General features: G+C 37.7%; 1 long non-coding RNA gene across 1 annotated transcript in view; it reads right to left on the bottom strand.

Annotated features, from left to right (window-relative positions):
• Positions 1 to 10,791: 10,791 nt before the first annotated feature.
• LOC147596325 (uncharacterized) overlaps positions 10,792 to 18,479 on the bottom strand; it is a 31,570-nt gene continuing 23,882 nt past the window's right edge. The window contains exons 2-3 of the long non-coding RNA XR_015261424.1: positions 11,522 to 11,667; positions 10,792 to 10,912 (exon numbers count right to left, since the gene is read on the bottom strand). This is a non-coding gene — a long non-coding RNA (uncharacterized LOC147596325). The remainder of the gene's footprint in view (positions 10,913 to 11,521; positions 11,668 to 18,479) is intronic.

Genomic DNA, 18,479 nt, shown 5'->3' with positions numbered 1-18,479 from the left:
AGTATTTCTTATTTCTCCCTAATTTCCATACCTAACGCTTTCAATTTACGAGTAAAAAGATGTGGATTTATTTTTCTCCAGGACAGTAGTACATGCTTATCCTGGATACCAAGTTAGTTTCTTTGTACTCCATCCATCACTGACACTTACATCCTGCAAGTAATACAGGTAACGGCGGCTGCATCAGACCTCAACTACTGCATTATAGCTGAGGTCTTCAACATATTCTTTATGGCGTGTGTTCAGGTCTTTAGTGAGCATGCAAGTACAATTCACTGGATTTGGTAATGCTCAGAAGGGAATGAATGGCAATGCCTATAGCTATGCTGGCTCTGTGGGGCCCTGCGAAATGAAATGCTTGTTGCCAAAGTCAGTACATGCAACCAGCTCCAGTAATATGTAATGTTGAAACACATATTTTACCTAGCACAATTTGCTGGTTTTCCCCAGCTGTTCACCCATATCTGAAATACAGATTAAATGTGCTCTGGGAGATTTGACTTTTTAAAAACTTTTAGTTTAACTTTCCTAGCCAGCTCCTGAAGGCTCATGCCCTCAATTACCAGTTTTTCACAGTTTGTCTGTCTTTGTGCAACTTCGCTGCCAGGTAGCTGCAGAGGCCTGGTGGATGCAATCACTCATTTACTTCCTGCTTTTTATGCCCAGCTGGTGCTGGCAGCGTGTTGGTGAGCTGCTGTCTGAACTCTTTATGTCATGCAAAGGAGTGGTATTCAACAGCTGAACTTCTGCTGCACTGCTTCTTGTTTGAGAGCCTTGCACTTACTGCAGGAAGAGGTTGAACAGAATCATTTAAACTGTTTGCATGTTTCCCATGTTCTCATTTTCTGCCTCAAATATTTCCTTTTGTCAAATGCCCTTCTCAGTCACTGCTTCCAAAACCCAGAGTGTAGCTGGTTTAGTAGTAGCTGGTTTTGGTAGTAACCTGGTTTGTTATTCCCACAGCCAACTGACAAATTCTCTTGCAGTGATACTGTCCCCATTCCTTCTCCCACATATAATTTGCATTTTGTGCCCAGGAAAAATGGCTTGGGTCAGAAAATTCATATACCTTAAATTTTTGTAATGCAATGTGGATCCTTTTCCTTGAAATTGTAGTGGCTTTTTTTTTTTTTTTTTTGTCAACATGGTATGTGAAATGGGGTCACTGCTATATAATCCTTAATTTGTTTCTCAAATGGAATACAGATTGCCATTGAAGGATTTGCATACACTTCCTGACTCTCTATTTTTGTAGGCAAGCTGAATCTAAAGTGCTATCAGGACAAAAATGAGAAAGCCTTTGAGTGTTTACTGTTGTGAAATTCCTATTCTGATATGCAAGCAGGTGTGTGCCTCAATCTGCAATTTGCAGTTTTAACTAAGCAATTTGGACAGTAGCCTCACGTGGAATTTGCTCATTTCTACCTTGAACTCATTATGATATAAACAGAAATGTACTTCTCTGCAGGTTGTTGCTTAAAAGCCTAATTCTAAATGTGTACCTCATTGTAGAGGATTTGTAATCACCAGTGTTGCACAATATTTTGTGTATGAACAGCTATATAAATTAAATTATCATGTCTATTAAATTTGGTTTAAAGGTTAATTACAGCTATTTTAGAAATGCTGAATGCAGCTGCTTGATTTGGGCAGAACTACACAAAAATACCACCGAGATATTTAGTCTCCCTTGCGTGCCTTTTAGATCAAGTTCTTAACTATTGCACTGAAACACATTTGACATACAAATATTTTTCAATGAAAAATGCTCAGGAATTAAATGAATTATTTGAAGTGTTATGACACTGATACGAAGATCATTCAGTGTTTATACCTCATTCAGTCGCAATTCTCAATCCCTGGGCAATTCTTCTCAAGTACAGCAGCCTATTTCAGCACCTTGTGTATGTCTTTGTGGCCATCAGGCTAAGTCTGAACAGTAAACTGGCTTCTCTAGCAAAGCCTGGAGGGTTTGATGCCAAAGCAGAGCATTCACTGGATCCAGCAATCTGAAAAAAGAACTGTCTTAACTAAGCAGTAGAGAATGCCAAAGAGGGGAATAAAACTGTGACCCCTGTTGTCCACAAATAATTAGATAGTTAAGCCTAAAGCAGAAGGAAACATGTAAGGCTGCTTAGTTGTAAACTCTCTCCTAAAGCTGGGATCAATCCTAGGTAAAGAGAAAAAAAACCACAAAGATCATCTCCACTAAATTAGTGGCTAGAAAGTTCAATGGGGTACAGTCTAAAATGTCTTTATGGTCTGATTTGGAGAAGAGAGCTAATCCAATGCACCGTTATTAGGTACTCCAGGCATGTGTTTTTCTTCCTACGAAGTTATTTCATTTCCTGTGAGTATTTTATAGAGCTGTGGTTTTTACTAGGTAGTGAGTGCTCTGATGACTGGGTTCTCTCTTCTGTTTTTTTCCTACCACTTGTCCTGGGAATATCTCATTAGCTGTATGAAGTGGAATGGGCTCAGTTGGAGAAACAGAGAAACAGTAATTCCATAATACTGTGCAACTCAGGCGCAATTGAAGGGTGTGGAAAATTTATACAAGATCCTGATCTGAATCAGGCTGAGTGGAGGATCAGATTCATGCGCTGATTTACTGGATATGGCAGAGAGCATTTCTTTCCAAAAAGTCTTACCAATCACTGCCTTTTGCACAAGGATTAATTCAGTTTCATGCCCTAAAACTACCTTTGCATCAAGATAAGTGTGGTGGAGGAACGCCTGATGATGATACTATGCATGAGTTGAGACGCCTATTAGATCAATGGCATCAGGCTGTAGGTGATCTCATGCATAGCCTGTTATTTTGGCATGCTGAAATTTTATTAGGCATGGATATAGTTAAGCAGGAATAGTAAGGGTCATAAAGGATGGAGTGCTTTGCAGATATAGCCTCTGCATCACCAAAGAGTATTTGGCTTTTTGTGCTGCTAATTTAATTTGCCCAGTTGTGATGATTGGAAATGGTGAGTTTTTCCTGAAGATTAAAGATGTATCTGAAGGTTGGAAGATTCTTTAAAACTGACACTTCTTTAAAATGGGATTCTTCAAAATTGGAATGGTATTCCTCCCCTTAAAATGACTTTCTGTAACTCATACTACAAGTTTAAAATCCTTGACTTCACCAGTCTCCAGTCTTGCTTCTATCTCTTCTTTCTCTCATTGCTTCACCTTCTCTAACCTGCCACTAAGGCAGGCACTTAATCACATGCACAGCAGATGATAAAGGGAGCTACAGACCTTAGTGAAAAATCCTTAAGAAAATAGGTACTTTAATACTTAAGAAGAGCTGGTAGAACCTTTCTTTCTTAAATAGTATCACAGCTGCTTAGCTGATGGAGCTGCCACTATAGTTCATTATATCTGGAAAATAATTTATTTTATTGATATTTTTAAGGGATTTAAAACAATGTGAATTGCTGTTGCAGGCTTGCAGAAGTAAACTAGATATGAAGATACATTGGCTCACTTTTGAAAATAATTTTCACAACTTTTAGATAAAAATAAATGCATAGTAGTTATTAAAAATGACCAGTAGTTGATTCTCTTTGATTTTAGGGATTTCATACAATTAATTTGTTTTTCTTTCTAATTCTCATTGTGCCAATCTATATCTCTAGGTACCAGAATATCTTTAAAATGCATGATCTTCAACCCATGGATATAGTAGTAAAATACATGCCACTTAGCTTTTCCCTCCTCTTAGATTCAAATTTACTTCATTTTTCACCTCACACAGACTTTGCATTACTGTAAATTATTCACATAAAACGTCCTAAGTCATGATAGTATGGTTAATGAAAGATGTATTCCATATCAAAAATAAAATAACTTTTACCTTATTTCAACTTCCTTGCAATTCTCCTTTTTTTTCCTCCTTCTGTAAAGCTTTTTGGAGCAGATTTGAGTATAAGCAGATTGAGGTGTGACATCTGCATAGATACTACTGTTGATACTACTTTTTGCATCAAATTCTGTACTCACTGGATAGCCAGTTTGCCTTAAACTAAATGTACTTGCCTGGTATCTAGAATCATGTGTCCTGGTTGTTTGGAATCGTTAGGTACTTCTGTCATTAGCATAAATAATACATAATCATATCAATAAAGCAGAAATTTATTTACAGTTTACTCAGGCTTAAGGTTTATTTCTAAAATGAAATATACATACCGGAAAAAAAGATAGAAAGCACCTTCTCCTGCTTGCGCCATAACGTTTTTTTTTTTTTTGTCTTTTATTGCCCTAAGACTAGTGCTCTAATAATCTCTCTCTAAAAATCTTGTTGCATTGCTCTGGAAGTGGAATGATCCTGACAAGCTAAAATAATTGTTTCCTGTCAATATTTCCTATGTTGTTACCATAAACTATGTCAGCAGGTACCACACATTAGCTTCTTGTTAAGGTATAAACCAAGCTGCTTTATTCTCATTGCTCCCCTCAGCATATCTCCTTCTAAGTACTTCTAGAAAGGCATTACTCTAACTACCTGTGAAGGCTAAAAAATGTTTGGACCTAGAGCTTTTCTGGATTCCTTCTCAGTCATTTCATCTTCTATTGATCTGGTCTGCTGCATCCCAGGATTGAATGGCATCTGAGCAAAATGCTCAAGCAAAAGCTTGCAAAGCTGTCAGGTGGATTATAAAAGGCTGTGATTTCTTGTTACAGAATGATGTCAGCTACATAGTCGTTCCTTTTGATTATCATCACAGATATGTCAAGCCATCCAGAAGTAATTTAAATAGTTGGAAAACTCTTCTTTTCCTCTGTAATCAAAGTACGGAGAGAGCAGAGTTTGTTTGCATCCCAGTCTCTAAATACATAACACAAAATGCTTGCTGTCAGTATCTTCTCCACTAGCTTTTAGCACCTCTGTATTCAATCCTTTATTTCCCACTGTGAAGTTCTGATTCAGAGATATATCTGTGTGTCTTGAAGTAGCACAATGATGTACTGTGGCCCACAAAGTAAAGGGCACCACTCTTTCATTTAGCGCCTCGAAGCTGGGATTGAGCTGGACAATGTATGCACTCAGAAGGTTTGATGTGGGTTGGCTGGCTGGCTATGGGAAGCAGGTAGTTTTTACAATGCAGTCGTTACAAGGCAGTGACTTTGAGGGCTCTGCTGTCTGCACATCTCTATCTATTGCATTGGTACTATTATTCTAATGTGTTCAAGATTGGTTTCTATAAAAAGCAAGAAAAGTTGATAGGCAAAGCGTGAAGACCATAGTGCTTACATACTTTTTTAAAGGCTTGAAAGCAGGCAGTATGAAAACTATTGGCTCATCCTTCCTATAAAGTAGTGGAGAGACTGTGGTCTGCTTGTCCCCTGGCACAGCTGGCTGGATTGGTGTGACTTTGAAGCAGACTCCAAGCTGGGCTTTGTTCTGAGTAATCCACAGACCAGGTAATAAAACTGTGCCCAACTTTTAATGTCTCTTTATAATTCTTTATAATTCCACCTCCCTTTTTTTTTTTTTAAGTTATAGAGGAATAATTAGCTTTCTTACTTAGCCATATATCCTATTAAGAAGATGGGTTGCACAGAAGCCATTAGGCCAAGGAAGGATGTATGTGTTGTCTGCTACTATAAAGGCAACCAGCAGAGGGGACTAATGACTTTCATTGTTGACTTTCCTGCTTATGTAAATGTTAATATATTCAGTACTGAAATCTATTTTTGAAAGCAACAGTATACTACCAGTTGTCAACAAAAGACAAGTTTATCATCCAGTCTGCGTTTCACAGCTTGCATTTGATTTCCATCTCTTCAGTGGATGTTTGTGGTGGTCCTATGCGTGGACCATGAGCTAGCTGAAAAGGTTGTATAGAGGAGAGCGTAAGTTACCACATTGACACATGTGCACTGGAGGACCACTGTCTGAAGAAACACTTAAAGAAATGTCCTAATTTACCGTCTATATATGATGATGTTATTGTACAGGCAGGGGGATGCTTAACCCTTTGGATAAGCCTTGTGTACCATAATTTGTGTACTTTGGATACTTGATGTGTACTGTAATTTTGATTACAATTTTATGAGTACCAGGCAAAACTTTCTAAACACACTGGTGTGCCAGAAACTAGGGAGGGCTTACGAATCTAGGCTTTATTAGCAATTTTCTTTGAGCTCAGCTCCTTGTGCCTGGGGCTGGGGGCTGGCAGGTGCCCAGCCAAGGGGCCTGCTGCGCACGACCCACTGCAGGCGTGTAGGGGCTGTCTGACAACAGTGAGCAGGGGAGACAGACCTGGCAGCTGCAGGGCCCCCTGCACCATGGGTCAGCAGGGCTGAGGGCCAGGCTGTACCAATGGCCTTGGCCTCAGCCGTCGTGTCCTAGATAGGCCAGTCTGGCCATCAGGGCCTGCTGGGGCCCATCAGGCCACAGCTGGGGGCCCTTCTCACTGCTGAAGCCTGAGGTCCAGCCATGTGAGGCCAGCAACGATGAGCAGCTTCCAGCCTCTGAGGTATTTTTGTGTTGTGCATTTATTTGCTGTGCACTTGAGCCACATTGTTTTTTCAGGGCCCCCTCTGGCTTGGCTTCCCCTTGACATTCAAGTGGCTTTTTGCTGTTTAGATGCTATGGGAAGTGGAATATACATCCTTCTCCAGAGTGTAAAGTGGGCTAGGCAGCAGGAAACAATTAAGAGAAAGTGGACCATAGCAAATAGATGAAATATCATCCGTAAGGCGATGAGCAGTGAGGCCCTGCTTGGTAAGGTCTCCTGGCGCTGCTATGACTAAAAACTGTCAGCCAGCCCCTTGTCTGCCAGCAGCCCCCACGATTGTCCCAGCCAGAGGCCATTCCAGCCACCTCGTTGCCAGCAGTACACACATCTGTGGTGTTGATGGCTTTGATTATTTTATATTCATGAGTTCCTTTTTAAAAAAATTTTCTTGGTGATACGATTACTCTGTGGAACCATGTGCTTTATAAAACAGAATCTGGGCCAAGGGCATGCACAAAGCAATGAGCTAAATGATGGCCCAAATTTAGAAGCAGATGGAGCTCCTTCCTGTATGCATCTTGGAGACAGCACCATAGCGTTGCTAGGCTGTTTTCAAGATGATGCCTGCTAGGAGGGTCCAAGTGCAGTTTTTTTTTCACACATTTTTGCTGGAAATGCATGGAACATTACATGTTTGTGCACAGGCACAGGCTCTGCCTGCCCTAGAGATTTTGGGAGCATGCCACCTGTGGTAAGTATTACCATGGATGGCAAGGACAGTAACTCAGTCAGTGTAAGATCTTTTGAACTAATAAAGAAATTTAGAAAAAACTGAGGTAACCGAAGGATTTTGCAGATGGTTTCTAAAATTACATTTTAGTATGAACTCTAGAGCCTTTATCTGAGAGCTACAGACATTTGAGAATATCACTTTGGACACATACATCAAAAAATCTTCCTAGACATTTCCTAACTCTAGTTATTGTAACAATATTATAACACACACAGAGCTTTTTTTTTTTTTTCTACAGTAAAAGTTTTTAGAAGCTTAGAATTTTGAAGTTTCTACCTTTTCCATAGCAGAGAAGTTTTCTTTAGCTACAAGATATATTTGTGTCCCTTCTGGTAGTCAGAAATATAAATGCTTCAAACCAAAACACAAGCAGAGAACACAGATCTTTTGAAAACTACCTGGACCTGGAAACCTCATTTTATTCTTTACTGCAAGCACTCTGCCAGTCACATGTGCCAGGAAGCTCAAGACATTTTTATTCAATGTGTTTAATGCAGTGATGGTATGGTTATAGTTGGATAAAGAAATCCTCAAACATACTTATAAGTTGTATTCGCAAATCAGACCTGAGAAGTTTCACAGTGCCTGCAAAAAAGCAGAGGTTTCTTTGGTCTGAACTGGTAGCTCTTGCTGCAGCAATATTGTATTTTTTGTATGTTTTCACAAGGAAAGGTCATGATTTCGCAACAAAAAAGGTTTTACTTTTCTACCTTGTAAAACTGATACTCAGATATGCAAAATAATCATAGTTAAGGAAGGAAATATTACTTTGTTGTAAACTTATAAAAAATTGATTTATTTCCACTACTCATCCTAGTAAGATTGTAGGACTTTTTTCAAGAAGAGCTTCAAATTTAGTGTTCAATTTTCCCTCCAGATGTGTAGATCTGCTCTCTGTGCATTATAACTCCCTTGGGGCAATGCTTCTGTCTTAATTTTTTTTTTTTTTTATAAATTGCAGTGTAAAGAAATATTTACTAGGCTATGTGGACTAACCCACAGAAAACTAGATTCACTGATGCTATTGCAAAGTACAGATGGTACCTTCATATATCAGTGGGAGTACGTATGTCCCATGGGATTTATAATTCAGAAAGGAAAGGCATAGAGAATGGTGGCTTTAAACTGCATTAAGTACTCCACAGTTCCCTCAGATAAGGCACTGAATCACCTCATCTCCTGTTTCTGAGCTAATGCCTCTTTTTGAGATGGTTCTCACCGGAGTGCATTGTCTCACCTTTGTTCTGCAAAGCCTCTTTTGTGGCTGACTTCCCACTGGGAGGACGGAGCAGTAAGCTGTAGAGCTTCAGCTTGATTCCTGTAGTAAAGCTACCTACCACACTAATTTTGAAGGAGTATAAAAAAATGTGCGTGTTTAAAATTGTCTCATAGAAATTTGCTGAAGGTGTGCATCTCAGCTGATTCAGATTGTCTTCTTCTGTCTGCATTATGCAACCACCGTGAGTTTTCTGGAAGAATAAAAATATTTGTCCACATACTGCCCCATAAGAGTATATTAGCCAGCAGGTATCTCCAAGGGAATTGGTGGCTGGGAATCCCACGAGGTCAGTGTCTGTGATGAGCATGTGTGCAGGTGGCAGGAGGCAAAAGATCAATCCCTATTTTCCTTGCCTTGATGTTGCTTGCAGGCATTTTGAAACACTAAATCCTAGGGAAAGCTAGCGTTCCTCTCAGAGAAATGTCATTTTACTGCAGACAAACATTTAATGAAAGAAAAGTAGAACTAATGATGACTCTGGAGTATGCTCATTGGACTGTCTTCTGCTTGGTGGCTCTGATGTGGCTGAAGTATTGAACGCTACTTTTGGGTAAGCGTAATTTCTGGCTTGAACAGAACTGGTTTGTTTTTTTTTTAAAAATCTCTTTTAAAATCTTCTCTCTACTTGTAGCAAGCCTCAAGTGGCTTCTGAGACTTTTAGAGGCCAATGTAGAAATCTGTCCTGAACTTGTCTTTTTTCAAATAGACTACACAACCTTACAAAATCTCTTTTGTTAAGAAATCCTTAGAAAATCTATTGCTGTTTATGGATACGATTTCATTGTTTCAGTTTAAATTACTTAATTTTCCAGAGTTTTGTAATTTCTTTTGAGTTTCCTTGAAGTTTATTTCACAATCGTTTAAAATAATATTTCCAGGTACATAGTGAAGATAAACAGCTAGTCTTGTTGTAATTAATGAGCATTTGTTATTTGTCTGATACTTTAGGTATTCACATAGTGATAGGCAGATATGAAAAGTTCAGCTGGAGTAGTGATTTATTTTTGACATCAGAAAAGATATATCTAGCAAGTATCACTCAACATTCAAAATGTAGAGGACAACAGATCTGTGTCCCCAGCATATGCTCAAGTAAACTAATTATAAACAAAAAAGTGAAAAACAAAGGTGTCAACATTTTTCACACGCATGGGCTATGGAAGTGCTAGCTATGAATATATAGAAATAATAGAATAAGGGAAAAGAAAACAACAGCAGTGAGAGGTAGCTATACCACCTCTCTTGCATAAAAGGCTGTTATAACATGTTGAAATGTCATGTGGTATGCCCCGATCACCTAAATCTGGAATTTTTATGTATATATATGTATATATATGTGTGTGTGTGTGTGTGTATACATATAAAGCAAAAATCTGTTTTTAGAGTAGGTATTTATTTTCTGGGCTTTCCATTTTTCACTGCTGGCATTTCTCTATCTCATCCAAAGTTATAACACAAACCCTGGCAGGCTGGAAGAAATTATTTTGTGAACTAGTTTGTCTTGCAGGATTATATCCTTCAATTTAGAATAACTTAATTAAGCATTTATGCGGACTTCTTAGCTGAAACGTTTTTCCTACTGTAATTGGAAAATTTTCCTTTGTGGAAATGGAAATTTTAGATACTTCATCAGCAATATTTTTTTTTTCCTGTTGGTTGTGAGAGGCTCAGGCTTCCTCTGTGCTCTGAATAAATCATATCAGAAACCTGATGATTACCAGATGATTGGGTGCTTATGAAAAAGAGACCCAGTTGCTTTTTGAAGGAAAATTGTCCGGTCAGGTTGATCTCTGGATCAACATCTTCTCTTTGTTTCCAGCTATCCAATCTTGTTAAAGAAATGAAAAAATATTTTTCCCTGGTACTGTGTTTCTCACAAACTTGTCATGGATAGATAAAATCCAGATGTCTAAATAAAATCTATTAAATAGTATATGATGTCATCCTTGTCTTGGTGGACCTGAAAGTGTTTTTCACTTATGATGATAAACTTTAAAGATATCACTCATATGCAATGGCAAGATATGCTTCTAGTGGATTTATGAGTTCTGAAGACAAATCTTTTGTTCCATTCACCCTGCTCAGGATGTCTCTGGGGTTTCAGCACCAAAAGCTTGGGAGGACATGAAATGGAACAGATAATCTAGCTTTTTATTTACCTCAGGTACTGCGAGGAAGTTAATGTAACCCCAAACTGAGTTAATATGTATTTCTTCTTCTCCTGAATCCTGGCATTACTCTTCTTTCTTATAGACTTCTAATTACAATGGCTGACAGGAGTTAATAGAAGTGTATGGTGCTGCGGAGCATATTTCACCTGTGGAGGTGAAAATTGGCCAGGCAAAAATATCTGTTGATGCATATGGATTGTAGGGTGATCTAGAAAATAAGCAGCAGGATAGGACAAAAAGATTATTACAGTTTTGTGCAAATGTCTTGGATAATGCTTTGCTTCCTAAGGCAAAATTTTTATCCTTTATAACAGCAAATTCCTTCTAATCTTTCAGGCAAGGTTTGTTTGAGCTAGCAGACAATTGGCATTAGTATCTGGGGAAACATTAGAAAGTATTTTTCTTGCACAGCTATATAGTGAGAGTTGCAACTGCTCCTCTCTCTCTAGATTTAAGACTAAATTAATTAATTGTAAAATGGGCACATGACATTATAATAAACTATGATTGCAAGCAGAAGCCTTAAATTAACATAGACTGAGTACGTTGGATTTTACCTGTTGAAATCTATGATGTTTATCAAAATAGATACATTTATGGGAGTCATAAGGAGGCTTGCAGGAACATGTGCATTCCCCCCAAATAAAAAGGAAGTTATTCGAAGTGTTTATCTTGTATTGCACTTGTTAAATAAACTTAAGGGAGTAGAGAATATGACAGAGAGGCTAATGACATAAATTAAGACAGCAAAGCATATAATATGGTAACATGAAAATATGAGGACGTTTGACATCTACAGAAATAACAGACTGCTTACCATCTTGTTCTCACATGGTTAAATATTCGGTATACAGATTTCACCATTGAATGTATATTTTAAACACAGATTTTCCATGCAAAACATTAAAAATGGAATTTTTAATGTGTTTCAGTGTTTCAGTGTTTCCCAGTTCCATTTTTATCCTACAATATAAAATTCCAAAACAACAGTAGGATTGTGTTTGCACTTTTATCAAGATCCATGTGTTATGATAGTGTGAATGTATCAAACTGTAAAAGTGTCAGAGGACTAATTCAGTTCAAGACAGCAAAAATTTCTTCCCTTACCACTGAAGGAGAGCATTTTCCAAGAGAGCTGGTTGCAAGGTACCTCTTCTTCCCTGCATAGTGTCTGGAAGTAGGATTTCGCTCAAGATACAAAGCAGCGCTACTTTTGTCACCACCTCTTACAGTGACTTGCCAGAGGATCTATCTTTCCTGCATTTTGGCCTTGAGTTATTGGAGCAAGATAAAATGCCAGGTGCAGTGTGTAGGGATTCATTACTTTTGTTTTTTTGATGCTGTATGCACTGGAGAAGAGATACAAATGGATGTAGCTCTGTTTGCTGTATTCTGTCAAATAATAGTTTTCCTTTTTGGTAATAGGAGCAGATCTATTGATAATTTTATGATGATTTGCTTTCTTAAGCAGACAGTTTAAATCAGTATCAGAATCAGAACGGATCAACAGAATGTCAAATGCTATTTTAGTAACCTTTCTTAACTTTCTTAAACTTAGAGACTTGTCTAGATATTTACTGTAAAATTATAGAAATTACCTACTTCTATACAAGTTAGTGTTTATCTGGTCCATGATAATCAGTTATGGAACTGTTTACCTAAGGTGAAATGAAATCTCAGTTGAGAATTAGTTTACAAGATCATTCGCAGTTTTAGATTCCAAGTACAGCTAAAATGTCTGCAAGCTCAATTAGTGTTTACACATGTTGGAGAAAGCCACAATGATGGTGCTTAGGTTGTTGTTAAAATAAGTTCACAACTGAAGCATATATCAAACCAGTTCCCCAACCAGCTTCTACTTACCTCAAATACCACTGTAGATTTTGTAAATCTGGAGGTGTAGAAAACATTTAGAGACTATGGTGACCCAAGGATCATAATTTCAAAGAACAGCAGAGATATTTGGGATCCAGGATCACAAATTCTGTGAATAATGCCAATGTTTAGAGAATACCTACAAGAAATTAAGTGCTTTAACATTCTTGAGCTGAATATGTTAAAAATTCTTTTCTTGCATAAGCAGTCTTACAACCTATTAATTTATAAAATTTTTAAACTCTAAATTGCCCTTTTCACTAGAATTTTTATAATGTAGAGATCTTGCAGATAAACTGCAAGTGTCATTTGCAAGTGGTTGTAAGTGAGAATCTACAACTAATACAAGTACACAAGAAGTAACACCATGGTTAGCTTGTGGTGGACAACTTGGATGTGATATTAGAGTAACATGGCTGGCAATACAGAATAATTAATCCTGAGTTGCCAATGGCAAAAGCTACAGTAAGAACTCTTAATTAATTTACAGGTAGAGCACCTATGAAGAAATTTATACTAAGCAGAATTTCACTTAGGGTGGCTGACTGCTGAGAATGAGAAGGATACAATACCACCATCATGTTTAAAGTTACATGAAAAATTGAGAAAAAGGGGGGAAAAAAAAGAGTTAGGTAGCTCACTTGAATTAAAACTTCACAGAGAATATAAGCCTTGGAGAGATTTTAAGACAAGATTCACCCGGTTGCACTGTTATTGAACACTATGCAGTATACGTTCCTTGATGACAACATGTGGGTCTCAGCCTGACCCTGGGATTCTTAGGACTTGTGAAGGAGAAGAATGCTTGAAAACATACTGCACATCAAAGAGAAAAAAGTTGTAAGAAAATATATAGCCTTTGAAGAACGGGCACTATTTGGGAACATTTTGTTACAGCTTGAAAGATAGTGCATATTGTGGATAGCGAGAGCAGACACTGCAATATTTTCACAAAGCATAAGACCTAGGTGTGTATCAGGTGTGTGATATTCAATGTGTATATTCTGTGTGGACTGAGAGTGTTAAGAAATCGTTGGAGGGATTTTTGTACTGAACACATGTCATGTATGGGCTTGATCAAATGAATTGCCTTCATGGAGAATTTAACTACACTCCTTTTGTATAATCATTATTTAGATTATTTTCTGACATTGTTAATGCCTGTCCTGGTTTTGGCAGGGATGGAGTTAATTTTCCTCTCAGTAGCCACTGTGTTTTGGATTTCGTGTGTGAAGAATGTTGATAAAAACACTCTGATGATATGAGTTGTTGTTAATAAGACCAAGGACACTGTCTGGTTTTCCAAGTCTCGTTAATGTCTCGTTAACGTGCAGATGTGGGAAGTTGGGCAAAAGACAGACAGAATAATTGATCCAAACTGACCAAAGAGAGTATTCCATGCCATAAACGTCATGCTCAGTATAAAAGTGGGGGTTGCCCATGGGAGGGGGCATCCATTCCGTTCCATTCTGGCACCCATTCTGGCACCCTTGGCATCCTTTTCTTCTCCCTTGCTTGCTGGCATCATTCTCTCTACCTTGCTAGCTTGCTCTCCTCCCACTTTGCTTGCTGCTCAGGACGGGCTGTGTCAGTCATTCGGACATCGGGTGGTGAGAAATTGTACATTGTTCATTTTTTATATTTTGTATATATTAATATCCTTATATTCTGTTAGCTTTGTAGTTTTTCGTACTTTAGTAAACTGTTTTTAGCTCAACCCATGAGTTTTCCTTTCTTTCCAATTTCTCTCCCCCGTCCCACTGGGTAGGGGGAGGGTGAGTGAGAAACTTTGTGGTAATCCGGGCTAAACCACCACAATGCCCTGATTTGACTCAGCAGATTTTAGTAAAACTAATCTTCAGCTGCACAACTGTAGTGGCAGACCGACATTTTTCACAGGTAGTGCTGTTTAATTTGTGTGGAGATACAAGATCAGTGCTGGCTGCCTGGCTGGAAACTCTGTGGTAGGGGCTGTTGCAGGTGGCCTCCCAAAAGGTTATGACAGGCAGACTAGTGCCAGTTGATCATTTTGGATGGGATTAGTCTCATTTGAGACAGGCTGAAAACAAGGCTTCTCATCAGAGGAAGTTGTCTCCACTCCCTCTTCAGTCCACAGAATAAGTTAGGCTTGCTCTGAGCGGAGTTCATGTCTCTTTTAGAAACCCATTTTAAAATTGGATAAATTTTCTGCTGAAGAGGGCTCTTTTTCTTCATTGACCAGAGTCTAGATGATGAATGTGGACTAGACACTAAAGCTTTAGATGATTAGTAGTGCAACAAATCTTACCCTGGGTGGCCACAGGCTCTTATTGAAGCATTAAAGGCAAGTAGTGTAGGGAAGAATAAGAAGAGTTTAAGAATCAGGGGTGGTGACTGGTTGCCTCTCTTTTCCTTTGGTAAAGGAGCCTCAATATAAGATAGATTTATCTCTGTTTGTGATAAACTTGCTATTCTATATAATCTACTAATTCAGTAGGTAGTCTGAGTAAACAATTCCTTGTCACCAGGCAGCACATTTCTTAAGCTCAATAGATGGGCTAAGGTAGTTAACCAACTTGCAGTTAGAATAAGCCTCAAAACTGTGCATATATCAAAAGATTTTCACTACTACTCTTGCTATATTTACTCTGCTCTGTGTTTTGTAGGAATCATTTACAGTGTACCTTTTGTCTAAATTACTTTAATGGGCACCAAGTCGAGGATGTATATAGCAGTATTCAGTACTACGTGATAGGTGCATTAAAACACAGGAGGAAAACATAGGCTATTTAAGACTGTAGTGGAAAGAAGAGTATTTTATGCTATTTGAGAAATAATGTGTTGTCTTGCAATTATGGTGTGTATCTTATTATGCTTCTAAAGAGCAGAAATAATTTCATACTGTACAGTTATAAATTTATGTACCCTTGCTTTGGAACAGATCTGATAGACAATTTTTAATTATTGGTTTCACTAATAATAATTGCTTTAAAATAAACAAGCTGATTATGAATTTTTTTTTCTCTAGCTATGTAAGACATTCTCTCGTGTAGACTGCAGTGGTCTCTGGCCACTGCCGGGGCAGCCTTTATGCCTTCTCGCTTTCCTTTTTTTATCCTGCCTCTCTTTTTTCCTCCTACTTCGATAATTTCACATCTCACTTCCCTAAAGGAATTGATAAATTGGACTAGCTGGACCAAGGGCACTAAGAGAGGAGTAGGAAGCACATACAGGGAATGTTGAAGGAACCAGAGAGAGGTTGAGAATTGGAGCAAGATAAATACTCGTAAAGAAAATGAAAGCTTGAAACTGGTAATGGCCTTTTTAATCTTTTCTTTTACCTTACTATTGTACTGTGACTGTGATTATGAACTGAAGATCACAACCTCAGGTGCTTTGCCACATGTCCTTCTTAAAATACAAAACTACGTTAAAAACACCCTTTATAAGACAGTTACAGATTTGACCTTAAAGACTGATGTGATGTTTTGTTGTCTTAAATGTTTCAAGTGATTTAACTTATTTGCTTAGACAATGCTGTTGGGTAATTATCATCAAAGGTCAAGGGGGATCTTTCAATTTACTATGTCTCAGGAATAGTGCACTTCGCAAGTCTCACTTCTGAGAGAATGTGGAAGAGATGGAAGCAGAGGAAGGAAGTCCCATTGCACCACTGGGGTTTAGGTAGGCAGTGGATCTGTTTTTTTCAATAGCCTAAGTAAAGCATGGCAGTTAAAGTGGAGTCTTGTAAGGGAGAATGTATGACTAGGTAGTCTGAAACACAAAATGCCTTGTTTTAGTGTTTCTAGTGTACAAGCAATATTCAAAAGATAACCTTTTCAGTAGGGACAAGAAACATAAGTACAACAGGATACGTGCTGAAAACTGCTCATTTGAAAGCTGATCAATGTGTAATACTACTTCTTATCCGCTGGATTCAGCTCTATACCTTTCTACTGTCATGCAAATTAAGTACAACGAGGGGACTATTCCCACTTTTTTCCTGTGTCATGCATTTCTACCTCTGTCCTTGCATTTCTTTTTTTTTTTTTTCTCCTTAAACAGGTATGGGCTTCTGATGCTATATATTATTACAATTATAACTGACAACAGGAGCAGGCAAATTCACTGTCAGAGTTCTGAAGCATCAATTATTCCAATACTAAAAAGCTATTTCTCATTTTAAAAAGAGCCTATTAATTATCAGCCTCTGTCCAACTCCCTCTTTTTGAAAAAGTATTTTTACAATGTCATGGCTGAACATGTGTAATTTTATCTTTGTACAACCCATATGTGTGAAAAATTTCAGTCAGTTATTAGGCTGTATCTGAACACTCAGATTATTATAGCTGATGCTTGAATTGGACCAAGTGTGGGTAATATAAATGACAGGTTTGGAATGAGCATCCAAACAGTCACTTCTGTTCCATTTCAGTTTGATAATTTCTAAAATTGTACTTTAAGATTTTCAGTGTTGAAAAACAAGTTCAGCAGGTTTCAAGGTATTGTGAGAAAGACCAAAATAACAGAATTTTCCATAGAAATCTCTCCAATTAGATCAGGATTTTGCAGTTCTTCTATTCTGGACCCCAAATTTGACATTCATATTGACTTCCAGAATTTAATGTAATTTTTCTGCTCTCTTGGTTCAGCCCAAGTTGTAGTTCATTTAGCTGATAAAGCTTGTAAAGCAGTTTCAGTTTTGCATCAAACTTTCTCTAAGAGCTGAACTTTCTCTTCTCTGTAGACTGTTTTAATCTGTTGTAGTGGGAAGGGGACCAGGCAGAAGGTTAAAGCAGCACAGTTTTGAGGGAAAGTACATTCTTCCATTTCTATATAATGGCAGTACATGTTAGAAAGGACATTACAGAATTGTGAACTGTAATTCCAATGAAAATTCTACAGCACTTATTTCTCCCGCTTTCTAAAACACCTTATCTAAAATGTCAGAATAATGGTACATCATAACTCATAACAATGCACCTATCAGCCAAAAAATTACTACTCTCTGTCTGCTTTAAAAGGGTCTTAGTGAAGACAGAATAACTCATCTTATTTATCAAATTCTGTCAATAAGTTTCTGGGCAACAGAGGATACATGCTCATCTTTCTTGTGACTCTCTAGCTACAAAATAATGAAGGTGTTTTGTTTTTTTTTTTTTGTTTAATTGTGTTTTAGGTCTAAATCCAGAAGGGCCTTACATCTGAATGGCAGTATTCTTAAATTCTGATTAATGTTAATTCTTAGACCCCAGATGCCCAGGCTAAAGATAATGGAGCCAATTTTTTTTTTTTTTTTTTTTATTATTCTCTTAAGAAACACAAGGAACATCAACCATCAAGAAACCATTTAAAACAAAGTTCATATCACAGAAGGCACTAAACTTGACTGAAACTAATTTAATCAAAGGAACAGCTTTTGGAATTGTAGGTAATCTCTACAGATCTTGTAAAATAATAAAAAATGGGAGCTAAAAGTTAAGAGATAACAGTGGGTGATCAGAAAGATGTGATTACCTCATTAGTCACGAAAGTCAAGCACCTATGCTTTTTTACAGTCATGCTAATTTCTGTACAATTGTCTTTAGGGACTGTGAACAGTTTTCAGAAGTCCTAGCTAAAAGTTATTAAGAATAATTTCTGAAATGGAGATCGGAGGTATGAGGACAGTCTTAGTAAAATACAGGTTACTTGTAGAACTGGTGAAACATTGCTGTACTGAAAATGTATTGTGCTGAGATTAAAACATTCCCCTGGAACACACATATTACAAAATTGCAAACAGGATAAAAGACGTAGAACAAGTAATTTCAATGAAGTCCACTCTGAGTTTACTGGAATGTTTTCCAGTTGATTAACTGTTAACATTTATTCATATTAAAGTAATCAAAATGTTAACACTAATTTTCTAAGGCCTTTTT

The sequence above is a fragment of the Chlamydotis macqueenii genome, chromosome Z, assembly GCF_036417535.1.
Source record: "Chlamydotis macqueenii isolate bChlMac1 chromosome Z, bChlMac1.mat, whole genome shotgun sequence".
NCBI classification, from domain to species: domain Eukaryota; kingdom Metazoa; phylum Chordata; class Aves; order Otidiformes; family Otididae; genus Chlamydotis; species Chlamydotis macqueenii.
The sequence above is the reverse complement of the archived record's forward strand: the minus strand, read 5'-3'. Positions and strand labels throughout refer to the sequence as shown.